General features: G+C 38.7%; 1 long non-coding RNA gene across 4 annotated transcripts in view; it reads right to left on the reverse strand.

The window, feature by feature from the left end:
- The window catches only part of LOC311525751, a 280,572-nt gene that overhangs the window by 106,984 nt on the left and 160,743 nt on the right, over positions 1 to 12,845 (reverse strand). For all 4 annotated transcript variants that reach the window (XR_014712857.1, XR_014712858.1, XR_014712859.1 and 1 more), the window contains one exon: positions 3,484 to 3,525. This is a non-coding gene — a long non-coding RNA (uncharacterized lncRNA). The remainder of the gene's footprint in view (positions 1 to 3,483; positions 3,526 to 12,845) is intronic.

The raw sequence follows: 12,845 nt of genomic DNA on the forward strand, positions 1-12,845 counted from the left end.
GTTCTTGTCAACTTCTGGAAATGACCCACCTTGCTTATCACTACAAAAGGTTTTTTTTCTTTCCTGGTGGTAATAGCTCACCATACCTGATCACAGTGTGATCACTCTCATCACAGTGTGTATAGTAACACCCATTGTTTCATGTTCTCTGTGTATATAAAATCTCCCCACTGTATTTTCCACTGCATGCATCCGATGAAGTGATCTGTAGCTCACAAAAGTTTATGCTCAAATAAATTTGTTAGCCTCTAAGGTGCCACAAGTACTCCGTTTCTTTTTGTAGATACAGACTAACACGGCTGCTACTCTGAAACTAGTCCCAAAGAGTGACTAGAGATTCTCCCTGCTGCTCCCTTCTACTGTTAATTTCCTCTGCTTACAGCACCACCCAGACAATCTCTGCTGGGTTTCATCCTCAGCTAAGCCTGTTCCACTTTCCAGGGACAGCTTGGTATGTTAGACAACTTCTTAGGACCATATTGACCTTTTTGGAGCCTGAGTGGGGTACACATCCCATTACACTATCCTTAGAGATTTTTCTTCCTAACCATATCAATTAGTGGTTGGTTTATGTCCTGAAAAATGAGGGTTAATGGTGCAGATCTGATTCACATTGCCTTTAACGAGAGCTGAACCAAACTCTATACCTATTATACATTTTTTTTATCTCATCCAAAACAACTATAGAACATTTTCATTACCATATAAATGTCTAATCCTTTTCTGAATCCTGCTTAGCTTTTGGCTTCTTGTGATATCTTGTGGGAATTAATTTCCACAGGTTAATTATGTATTTGTTTATTTTCATTAATTGTTTAATCTAGCTGTCTTTCAATTTCATTAAAAGTCCCTTGATCTTGTATTAAGACAGGTTTCAGAGTAACAGCCGTGTTAGTCTGTATTCGCAAAAAGAATGAAGTGAGCTGTAGCTCACGAAAGCTCACGCTCAAATAAATTGGTTAGTCTCTAAGGTGCCACAAGTACTCCTTTTCTTTTTGTATTAAGACAGAGGATAAGTAGAAACACCAGATTTACTTGTCATTATTTGTATACCTCCATTGTGTGCTGACTTAAATATCCCCTCTTTATACTAAACTGCCCCAATATTTTCATGCCCTTCTTATAAATGAGCCATTTGTGCCATTTACCACAATTAAAACAATTAATTTTGAGAAAAAACAGACTATTAAAAAGGAGAATTCGGAAAGGAAACCAAGAAAAAAGGAAGTAGGAACAACTGTGTCCCCTCAGTTTCTTAGTGTAGCTTAGGATCTCTATTCTCCCTACTTTTCCTCTGCTCGGGAGCTTCCACCTGGCAGTAAATCTTACAGATGTTACCAGCCAGCTAGAGTGAAATTAATGCTTCAGATCTACTGATGTACAGTCTTTTTTTCTGCAAAAATATTGGGTTTATATCCAGTATAAATCCTGGCTGGTTGGGGTGATTCAGATACATAGTTACAACAGAATCCTATGGAATTTCTAGGCCTCTGAGCCTGGTTTCTTTATCAAGAGAAAATTAAAAGGAAATTGAGAAGAACAGGGAAAACTCTAAAAATAAAGCAGGAGGATGAAGAGAAGAAACTTCTTCTGGGATACTGTGGGCCAGACTACAGCCTTCAAAAATGTCTAGCTGCTTACACAGCTCCAAGGTACATATGCATTTTACTATTTAGATGGAAACAGTCTTTAGCAGAGCTTTAACACATCAATATTTTAATAGTACCAATATCAAATTAATATTGCAACAGATATGGATGTTTCAAGAAGTATTTTCATTGCTTAAGATAAAACTTTTGCAGGCATATCTCCTTTCATCGGGAGAAGCTTAGTGAGGGACAAAATTCTAATAGGCAATACAGAATTAAGAAACAATAATAACCTTCCATCTTCCATTTTAGTGAGGTGGTTCCTTTACATGATTTTGGGCCACGAACCCAGGAAATAAATTACTCAGTGAGTTCAGCCTCTTCCTCAGCTCACAGAACTTCCATGAGCAAATTGCAGTTTCCTTAAGTTTATTCCATACTTGAATTTACAGGACGCATTTGTGTGTGCAAGTTTTAATCTATGCCTTTATCACAGATAGTTCACTGCAATTATCCGATAGTTTATCTTCAAAATTCAAGCTGTGTTGGTTAGTAGCGATCAGTTGTAGAAGCCACATATTATTGTTTCCACTTCCTGATTAGGGAGCATAACTCTTATTAGCCACGATCCTGCACCATTTAAGTCAATTGGAGTTTTGGCATTGACTTCAGTACTTGTAGGAGCAGGCCTATAGTCAGGAGAAATGCTTGGAGAACTTTCTGGGACTTCGAATCTCTCAGGGACAGTCTAAGTTACGAAGAGGTTCAGATAAACACAATTAGAGATTATTTTTTTAAAAAAAGCTTTGCTCAAGGAGCCGACTCTGTCCATAAAGTATGTAACCTCTGCATGTTACAGGGCAATGGCTCATGAGAACACCTTGCACCTTACCAGTGGCTGGCTTGGTAAGGAGTAGGAGTGGGTCTGATGTATCCACATGCTTCTTAAATTCCAGACACTCCCTCCTCCAGTGAAAGTGCATTGGAGCAATGGAATGAATTGTTTCTCGTCTCCAATACAACACCCCAGCCCACAACATTTTCACTCAAATGTCTGCTGGGTTAAGTATTTGAACCTCTCATATTCTTACTGTGTTGAACACTGCAGTGTCCTCTGGTACATATGTAAAACCATATTTCCTTCAGAGTAACTAAGTGCTGTTTGAAAGACTGAACGATTAGATACATATCATAAAATCTTAATTCATGTTTTGAACAATTGATATGGTCAGATGCCACACCATGGGACAATAAGGACCCAATCAAACTTGCAACCACTGAAATTCCAAAATGAGAGCAAACTTATAATAAATTTAAAAAAATCAGGACACCATCTTTATACTAATACCATCACATTTTAATACCCATTAGGGATGCGTGGAACATGATCTCCAGCATTTTGGTGTTTCATGATATCACACAGGCCAACATTAAACATTGGACAGTTACTGTGGTATGCTACATCCTTCTGTACAGGATTGCTGGGAATGTTGTTTACATTTATTTGACCTGTAAACTGTGAAGTTTTTAATGATAACCATTGTATTAACACACCTGAAGCCTGATCCTACAACCACTTTGGCATGCAACTACTTTAGGGCAGAAGGACTTCCACTAAAGTCAATGGAAATTCTCATGTGAATAAAGTTGCTTACATGTCTAAATACCTGCAGGATCAGGACCATCATTTTTATTACCTGCATGGAGATTTTTTTTTAAAAGGTATCAAGATTTTTTCTTTGCGAGGGGGGGAAGGGGAAAGTAGCATGAAAAAAAAGTATCAGGGAGGCTTTGTGCTGCTCAGAGTACCCTGAACAAGTTAATTCATTTTCAAATAAATGGCAATATTTATTTACATTGTCAAGCTTCTTATAAGTGGATATTTAAACTATACCTGGCATGGGGTCCGCCGCACTCAGCTGTGGTCAGGGATGCTCTGTGGGGAAGTCAAGGAGAAGAAAGAGTGACCAATTAGATGTGAAAGGTATGAAGTAAGACACTGCTAATACAAAAAGAAATTATGAAAGTAATACATGGAATTTATGCTTGAGGGAGATAAAATATTAAAACTTAATAGTGGGTGTCAAATGTAATATTTTAATTGTTACATAGTAAATGGCTGACATATGTAGTAGTAATGAATAACAACACATTTAGATGATAAATGACTTGCTGAGGTAAAAAGGGTGTGAATATTAATATCAAGGAACTCTTACATTATGCAGTTGCCTTTTCCACGTTGTGGAGTCCAAATATATTGCATTATTTTGGAGAAGTGGATGGAATGTGTTTATTCAGATAATGCACAAAAGATCTTATTTCTATTTATATTTCTGTACTGTCACAGGGAACATACTCAAGGTTGATAAATCCAAACTTTGAACTAGGTTTTTCTTTCTGATCTTTCTATTTGCAAAATGTACAGTATTATTTTCATTTTAAGTTTATATATTATTTTAAGTGACTAACACCATGACTTAGTCTCCTAATTAAGGCCCTCATCCTGCAAATGATTATGCACCTCTTTAACATTAGGCCAATGTTTGCAGTACTGGGGCCTAAGTTACCTGATTTTTCCAAAGGGTGAACACCCAACAGTTCCTATTGACTTCATTATGGTATTTGTGTGTGTGTGTTGTTGTTTTTTAAAAAAATACCTCATTAACTACGTATTACTATTAAGGTCACAAATATTACATCTTTTGTCAGTCAAAATATATTCTAAACAATATGGTTCTGGGCCTTTAAGCTCTATGGGAGTTTTCACTGGCTTCCAATGAGCCATCAGGCCCCACATCCTTTTAATTTTAATAAAATACCTGAGACAGTTTTAGTTAAAAAAGCAATATTTTCAGTCATAAAATTTGCATATTTTCTGTATTATTTAAGGGCCCAGTTAATCTGCCATTGAAGTCATTAAAAAAATCTAGAAAACTTACATATTTTGGTAAACTGAGGAATATTTTACATTGCATGTATAAGATTATGTCTACTTAACCATTTTTTCCTGGTTGCTTTTTTGGGGTGGGGTGGAGGTAGAATGTGGCCTAACTGAGTAAAATACTTTATAGGACTGAAGAATGATTTCTGCAATTTCTCCTCCATTTTGCATCCTCTGCAGGTCAGCCTCTATCCCTACCTACAAGCAGTCTCTTCTATCTTGTCTCTGCTTGGGAGTGTCAAAAAGATGATCTGACCACTCTGATACATCCCACTTTGAGTCCAACACCTCTTCACCTAGTGCTTCATGAAACAACCAACTTTTCTCCATACATTTTGATGACAATAGTTTTTATTTCTCCATCCTCCCAAGCCAAGTTACAATAATATTCTGATCATAGTGTTTAATGCTACAGCTCTTGCCAAAAAATTAATTGCATTCATTGATGCATCAGAAACAAAAGCAGCATCTAAAGACATTTTCCTTAATATTGGTTTTATCTTTTTGCTTTTCACCAAGGTCATTGGGCTCAGATTGATTATTATGGATCATTTCAATTGCCGTGAGGATGAGGACTCTTTTGGAATACCATAGCTCCTGATCTTCTAGACCCTGACAACTGTCCAAAGTCTCTTTTGGTTTGATGAATAATTATTATTTAGATCATGGTAGAACCCAAAGTGTTCTAGCACTTTCAACACACAGAAAGTCACTACCCCAAAGTGCACAGCATCTGAACAAAGACAAGAGATTAGGATACAACATACTAGCAAAGCGATCTGCATGAAGCTAGACATATGTTTTATTAATTATATGTTGGCTTGCAAATTGAGTGTGGCAACCCACATAAACTTTCAAGTACTGATACAGCAAAGTACTTCAGCATGAAGCACTGGAATGGGTTACCTACGGAGGTGGTGGAATCTCCTTCCTTTGAGGTTTTTAAGGTCAGGCTTTATAAAGCCCTGGCTGGAATGATTTAGTTGGGGATTGGTCCTGCTTTAAGCAGGGGTTTGGACAAGATGACCTCCTGAGGTCCCTTCCAACCCCGATATTCTGTGATTCTATGTGCCTAATTTTAACAATCTGAGTAGTTCCTTTTGGTATAGTCCCTATTGGGACTACTCATTATTTATTATTTTACTAAATCAGGGCCTTAGTTATCCAGGAATATAAATGACAGTGCAAAAATGAATGACCTGTTCATACAGGTGAAACATAACTTAAAAACTGAGTATATGGACGTTTGGCATTATTGCTTTAAAAAAACTGTCATCCATTTTGGCTGTTCCTCTTGAAAGCAAAACAAGATGTGCCGTGTGCTGTAAATAATTAACTGGCATTATTCTCAAAATAAAGAGCTGCCTCAGATAGGTCATAACTGTTAAAATAACAGTCCCATAAAACTACAAAACTGAGGTTTCTCCTGACTTTATCTTGGCAATAAATAATTTGATTAGTTAGCAGATTACATTTCATATGGCAGTTGTGGAATATTGTGAAATCGTGTGTGAATATTTGAGTCACGTCAAGCAGAAAAATACCCTTTGCTGAGAGCTTGGTGAATGCCACTATGAGCTTTGAGATTGACTGCAAGTTTGCATACAGTGAGGTCACAAAAGAGATAACTGTGAAGTTTGGCATTATGTGAACCAGTGAATATTAAATACACTAATATGACATTTAAATTGATGAACAATGTCTGTGTTTTATTTAAAAGTTTTCCATTTAACTTGCATATGCTGTCACAATTCCAAAGTGTGAAGGTTTGATAGGTGGATGGACCAATCTTTGAAAGATGGATGATGAACAAAGCAGAATGTTGTACAGCAGGGGCGGGCAAACTTTTTGGCCTGAGGGCCACATCGGTTTTCCAAAATTGTATGGAGGGCCGGTTAGGTGAGGCTGTGTCTCCACAAACAGCCAGGTGTGGCCCAGCCCCCGCCTCCTATCTGATCCCCCAACTTCTCGCCCCCTGACGGCTCCCCTGAGACTCCTGCCCCATCCACCACCCCCCTGTTCCCTGTCCCCTGACCACCCCCAGAACCCCCACCCAGAACATTGATTTTTGAGAATGACACTTGTGATTATTTTCACAGCAACAGCTATAGAATCTACAGGAACAAGTTTTACTAATGTCATTTGACTATCATTGTATCTCTTATTTTTCTTCTACTGTTATAATTACTTTTAGTAATTAAGAGAAAACTGTGTTGACTAATCAATATGGTCTAACATTTAAAATTTCTCTTTGACCATTCTAGTTTCACTTCCCCAAGGCACAAACGTACCTTTGGAGGGTACGTTTCCACCACCAAGTGATTTAACCAAGAATCAGGGAAAGGACCACTTGGTGTTCCTATTTCCCCAAAATATTCTCCCAAACCCTTGCACCCCCTTTCCTGGGGAAGCTTGAGAATAATATCCTAACCAATTGGTTACAAAGTGATCACAGACCCAAACCCCTGGGTCTTAGGACAATAGAGAAATCAGTCAGGCTCTTAAAAGAAACAGAACTTTATTAGAAAGAAAAATGGTGAAAGAAGCACCTCTGTAAAATTAGAAGGGAAGCTAGTCTTACAGGGCAATCAGATTTAAAACACAGAGGATTTTCCTCTGGGCAAAAACTTTAAAGTTACAAAAAGAAAACCAGGAATACACCTTCCTGTCAGCACAGAGAAAATCACAAGCCAAAACAAAAGTAAACTAACGCATTTCCTTGCTAGTACTTACTAATTCCAATGGAGTTGGATTGCTTGCTTTCTTGATCTCTCTCCAGCAAGTATACAGAACAGACAGACAAAAGCCTCCCTCAGCCCCCTGATTTGAACGTATTTTGTCCCCTTATGAGTTCTTTTGGTCAGGTGCCAGCCAGGTTATCTCAGCTTCTTAACCCTTTACAAGTAAAAGGATATTGTGCCTTTGGCCAGGAGGGATTTTATAGTACTGTATACAGGAAGGTTGTTACCCTTCCCTTTATATTTATGACACGCCCCCCCAAATCACAGATAGTGTTGGACAGCCAGTTCAACACTGGCTGTGATTTCTTCCTGGAGCTTTAGGAGACAACAGAGTTAATAAGACACATGTACCTTTAGATAAACTACTGACTGTATAAAAACTAACAATATTTTTCACATTTTAAGGACGATTTTAACCAGTTGATTGTGGAAACTTTCACAGGAGAGTGCATCAGCCACTTGGTTAGAAGCTCCCGAAATGTGTTGTGTTTCTGTTATAATTACTTTTAGTAATTAAAAGAAAACTTTGTGTTGACTAATCAATATTGTCTAACATTTAAAATTTCTCTTTGAACAGTCTAGTTAAAGGAAGAACACTCCAAAACAGATCTCTCCAAAGAACAGATTTTTCCCTCTGGTGTCCATTGGCAGTTCCTTTCACTCCTGAGAACACAGTTTGCCGTTTATAAAACTAACCCAAACCAAACCAATTTCTGAGGTTCAGAAAAGTGCCATTAAGGACAGTGCTTCCCAATCCATCTCCCTTCTCAAATGTGAGTAGTGGTAGCACCAAGAAAGCCATATATCCTCTCCCTATCTATCATATCTATGGTGATAGGTTTTTTTGTGGGGGGGAATGTGGTGGTATGTGCGGGAAGTGACCTCCTTGTCTGATAGCAATTGTGTGACCTTCATCCTCAGTCTCTTAGGTACCATCTTTTGGGAGTCATAAGGTAGCACATTTCTTCATTCTGGAATATGGGGGACATTCCTGAGCTTTATCCAACTGTCTGCCCCTTTACAGATAAAAGGCAATCTTGCACATATGTTCCTGAGTTCACTGCAGTATAGAGGAATCTCCAATTCACACAAGATCTATCCCCATTGTCTGTTGCTGCAGGTACCACAGTATTATTTAATCAGTCTAAATGTTCCCCTTTTTACATGCAGTTTGTATACATTATTTGTCCCTTTGCTTATTAGCAATGCAAAGCGGCAACCTACAGGGAGCTTGGATGACATTTCAAATATACAATATATTCAATTTAGGAAACATTAGTATTGTTTTTATTGCTCCAATCCTTTACAATGATATCTCAGCTCACTCTACAGTTGTAATAAAGGGAAAAAAAAAAATCCAAGATCAGTGTCAACAATTTACCCTGATTCTCAGGAATCAAAGATTTAAGTCCCAACAGTGTGAACTTAACTCTTCAGCCTTCCAAGGTGAATACATTGAATTACAGTCATTTGGCTAGATCCTGAGTTGGTGTAAACTTGACTACAATGAAGGTACATACCCAGTCTCAGGATGTAGCCCACCTCCCTATGCACAACCTAGTAGCTGTGTCTAAATGGCATGATTGAGCCGAATACTCAATGCTGCACCTTGCAATGTGTACTGCCTTGCCAGTCAATGGGACCATTTGTGCAGTAAGGGCTTGGCCTGCAACCATTTAAGTCAATAGGAGAGTTGATGTCAACTGATGCAGGATCAGCCTTAAATGTATCTCAGCTTCCCCAATGCAGTGACATTCAGTAGTACAGAGGTGGGCAAACTACGACCTACGGGACCGTACTGCCTGGCCCTTGAGCTCCCAGCCGGGGAGGCTAGCCCCCGGCCCTGCCCCTTCTGTCCCCCCCCTTCCCCGCAGCCTCAGCTCGCTGCACCGCCAGCGCTCTGGGTGGCCTGGCTGGGCGGCTGCGAGCTCCTGCCGCTCTGATCAACATGGTAAGGGGGCGGGGAAGGGCTGGATAAGGGGTGGGGGTACAGGCTTTTGGGGGGCAGTCAGGGGACAGGGAACAGGGGTGGTTGGATAGGTGTGGGAGTCCCAGGGGGCCTGTCAGGGGATAATACTTTATCTAGTAAATTCCTATTCTTTTCTTCATTTTACTTTTAGCCCATTTAATGGGTTTTGATAATAATTAACCTTTTAAACCTTTTCTTCTTTCTTCTGTATTGTGACTAATGAAAATCCCCAAACCTACCACTTCTAATCTGGAATTATCCCTTCCTTTCTAAATTATTGGTTGCTTATTTTGCATGTCTCAATCCAATTATTCAAATGACAGTCAAACTTTCTTTATCCTCACTATCATTCTAGAATCAGCCTTGTTGTCATCATCATCAATGCTGGTAATAATTACATTGCTCCTTCCAAAAGTACCCTTGAGTCCCGTCAATCTAGTACATTATAAACCATTATAAGTCAATTTTAAATATTCTTTTTTTTCTGCACAGTTCCTTGAGAGACTGTTATTGTCTCTGTTTTGCGATTTAGCACATTGCAATCTATTTAAAACATTCCAGTTAGATTTAGATGTCAGAATAACACGACGACAGCTCAGCTGGGGATAAAAGTAATAACATCCTGCCTAACAGAGATACAGTAAGAATGTTTTTGATTGCAATATTAACAACCTTGACATTTAACCCTCTAGACACAGTTATCCAGAAACATTATATATATAATTAGTTAGGGGGAAAGAGAGAGATCCGCCTTACAAAGCTACTGTGAAAATTTAGTAGAACGGGGAAAAGAAAAGAAAAGTCTGTGCTCTCCTTTATCCTGAAGATTAAAATAATAGAAAAAACTATCCTTCCACCATTCAATACAAACCTATTCTCTCTAAAAATTCTGGAAGAACTTTCAATGTTATTGTATAGAGTATGGATAATATTATGCAGTTGATGGACTAATCATACACTCAGTGTGCAGTATATATATAGTACATGTAAGCTATGTATAACTAAGCCTTCATTATTTGGTTGGCAGTCTGAAAAACTTCAGGGGTGAGAGAATGGATAGATCATAAATACTCTCTCTGGGATAGAAGTATCATGTGAAATACAAATGACATGGCTGAACATTCCTTGATACTCACCTCTGAACAGGATATTTACTATACAGTCAATATTTATTTACAGCTCTTTTACTAATCTGATCTACAAATTTGTTTTAATTTTAACGCCTGTGAAAATGCTGCTTTCATCCTCTATGTGCTTTCCAAATTGAAGGCACTCATAATTTTACTGATTATAAAGGAGCCTTGCTCTGTTTTGATAGTGTTAAATTACTATTTAAACCCTTGAACTTAATATTTACTGTTAATTATCAACAATTTATCTTTTTATATTTATGGGCCAGATTCACAGTGTAAAGTGGTGTAGCTCCACTGAAACTAATGGTTTACACCAGCTGAGGCTCTGGCCCTTATACATAGAAATGTCACACCTCCATTCCAATCCTTTTATCATCAGTTCCCAAATCTCTTTTCTGTTTATCCTGTACTTACATTGAAATTAGTCTCCTTTCATTTTTATTTCTGGTATTTCATTGTTAGTAAATTTTCCCTCCCTTGTACTTCAGTACATCATCATCTTCAAACATATTCACAAGGCTTTGACTTGAAATAGGTTGGTGGTACATGTTACATCACAATTTTCACCTCTTGCACATTAGCAGTGAGACTTGAGAATATTCTTGTTTGTTTTCCTTTTCTGACAGATGAACAAATAACCCTTGCCTACGAATTTTAATGAGTACCTCAAGGCTTTTTCCATACAACTCCTCTCAAGAATTTTTAATCACTGAGATAAGCACTTAGTTAAACTAAGACGGGTTTAAGTATTTGGATTCTTGACTGATATTCCTCTGGATTTCATATTGAGTTAGAATCTCTCTCTGCATATCTATATATGTGACAATATAGGAATAAAATATACTTACAAACGGAGCCACCCTTGGGAAGTGAGGGGTGAAGGTGGTGTAAGGTGCACAGCAGTGTCTGGAAGCAAGCTAGAACTTGACTGCAAGTGCACTGGGGAAGCATGCTCACTTTATGAAAAGGTTTAATATCTGCCCCACCCCAAGAGAACAGCTCCAGTCTGTGTCTGGTGCATAGGGAACTGCAGGCCTTGCTACACCCAGAGAGACCTCTTCTGAATCATTCAATCCTTCTGGCAATCCTGGTGCTCCTTCGCACTTAATGGAGCTACACAGAGAGGACCCCTACCTGCTGAGGGGGGGAGGGGGGGCACAGAGTGAGGGCAGCAGCTTCAGCAGATGTTACTGAGCATGCTCAGTTTGTGTGAACGTGCCCCGTACAAGCCAAGCAGCAAATCTGCGGGGACACATGCCCCTGCGTGCCCCTCCACGCGTCGCCTCTGGAGCTATGCTGATTTACAAAAGCTGAGAATATAAACCAATGAGTGCACACAGACAAATTATAACTATGGCTGTGCAAGCGTGTTAGGAGTGATGAGACTCTCTGCCTGCTTTTTTTCCTACACAACAGTAAACCCACATGGGGGCAGAGGGAAATTGGGGCAGCAACCGAAAGTGGGGCAACTATGTGACTCTTTAAAATGGCAGCTATGTGACTCTAACCAAAACAAATGGGATGGTTCCTGTTGGGTAAATATTCACAGGCAAGAATCTAGCAGCTGCAGATCTCCTTTTACAACCAGAATAACAAACAAAGAAAAGCTATTCTTAAACTCAGTCTCTATGGGACTTAATAGAGTAACTCTCTTAGTGAAATCAATTATTTCACCAAATAGCTGCCAAATCTATCAAGTTTTCTGGCATTAATACAATAACTACACTAAGAAATGTGAATACCCAGGCCAACACACAAAGAAGCATTTAAAGAATCCAAAAGATTAATGCAGTCTTCGAAACAGTTTATATTCATTCCTTATCTTATTGTATTGCTTCTTGAGGTATGGAACAGTACTGCATATATTTACCAGTACCAGATGACAGGCCAGAAACAGTCCTCGCTGCTGTTCACATCTTTGCACCACAACATATGGCAGAAAGGTCTCCAGCAAAACAATGCACTCAGTTTTCAGAAAATAAATACTCACATGCATAGAGTTAAGCATCACATACTTAAGTGTTTTGGTGGGCTGGGCCAAAGAATTTGTAATGTTCTTTATTTAATGACTCCCGTAACATTATCATGGTCATCATCTCTTTACAATTAGTATACCATGAGCCACGTATGAGGCTTAAAGATGCCAAGCAATTTTTCCAAAAGTCTTATTCAGCAGCCAGATACAAAAGACACAATCAAATATCCTTCTTGCTGGCATAACTGATATAGATGCTTTCACTGATAATTACCTGACATGCAGTGTATGTACAGCTGACATCATAAGAGACACTATTTTGTTAACGGAAACCTTGATAGCATTTCATGTGGGAGCAGGTTAAGTGTTATTAATATCACCTGTGATGCCTTTTATAAAGAGAAAAAAGTCTGAAGACAACTACAGTGCAGAAATGAGGCCATACCATTCAGGAAAACTGAAAGTGACTGTTCAGGATTGATGTTCACTATTGAATA

This window comes from Lepidochelys olivacea (assembly GCF_965140295.1).
Source record: "Lepidochelys olivacea isolate rLepOli2 genome assembly, chromosome: 9".
Taxonomy (NCBI): Eukaryota; Metazoa; Chordata; order Testudines; family Cheloniidae; genus Lepidochelys; species Lepidochelys olivacea.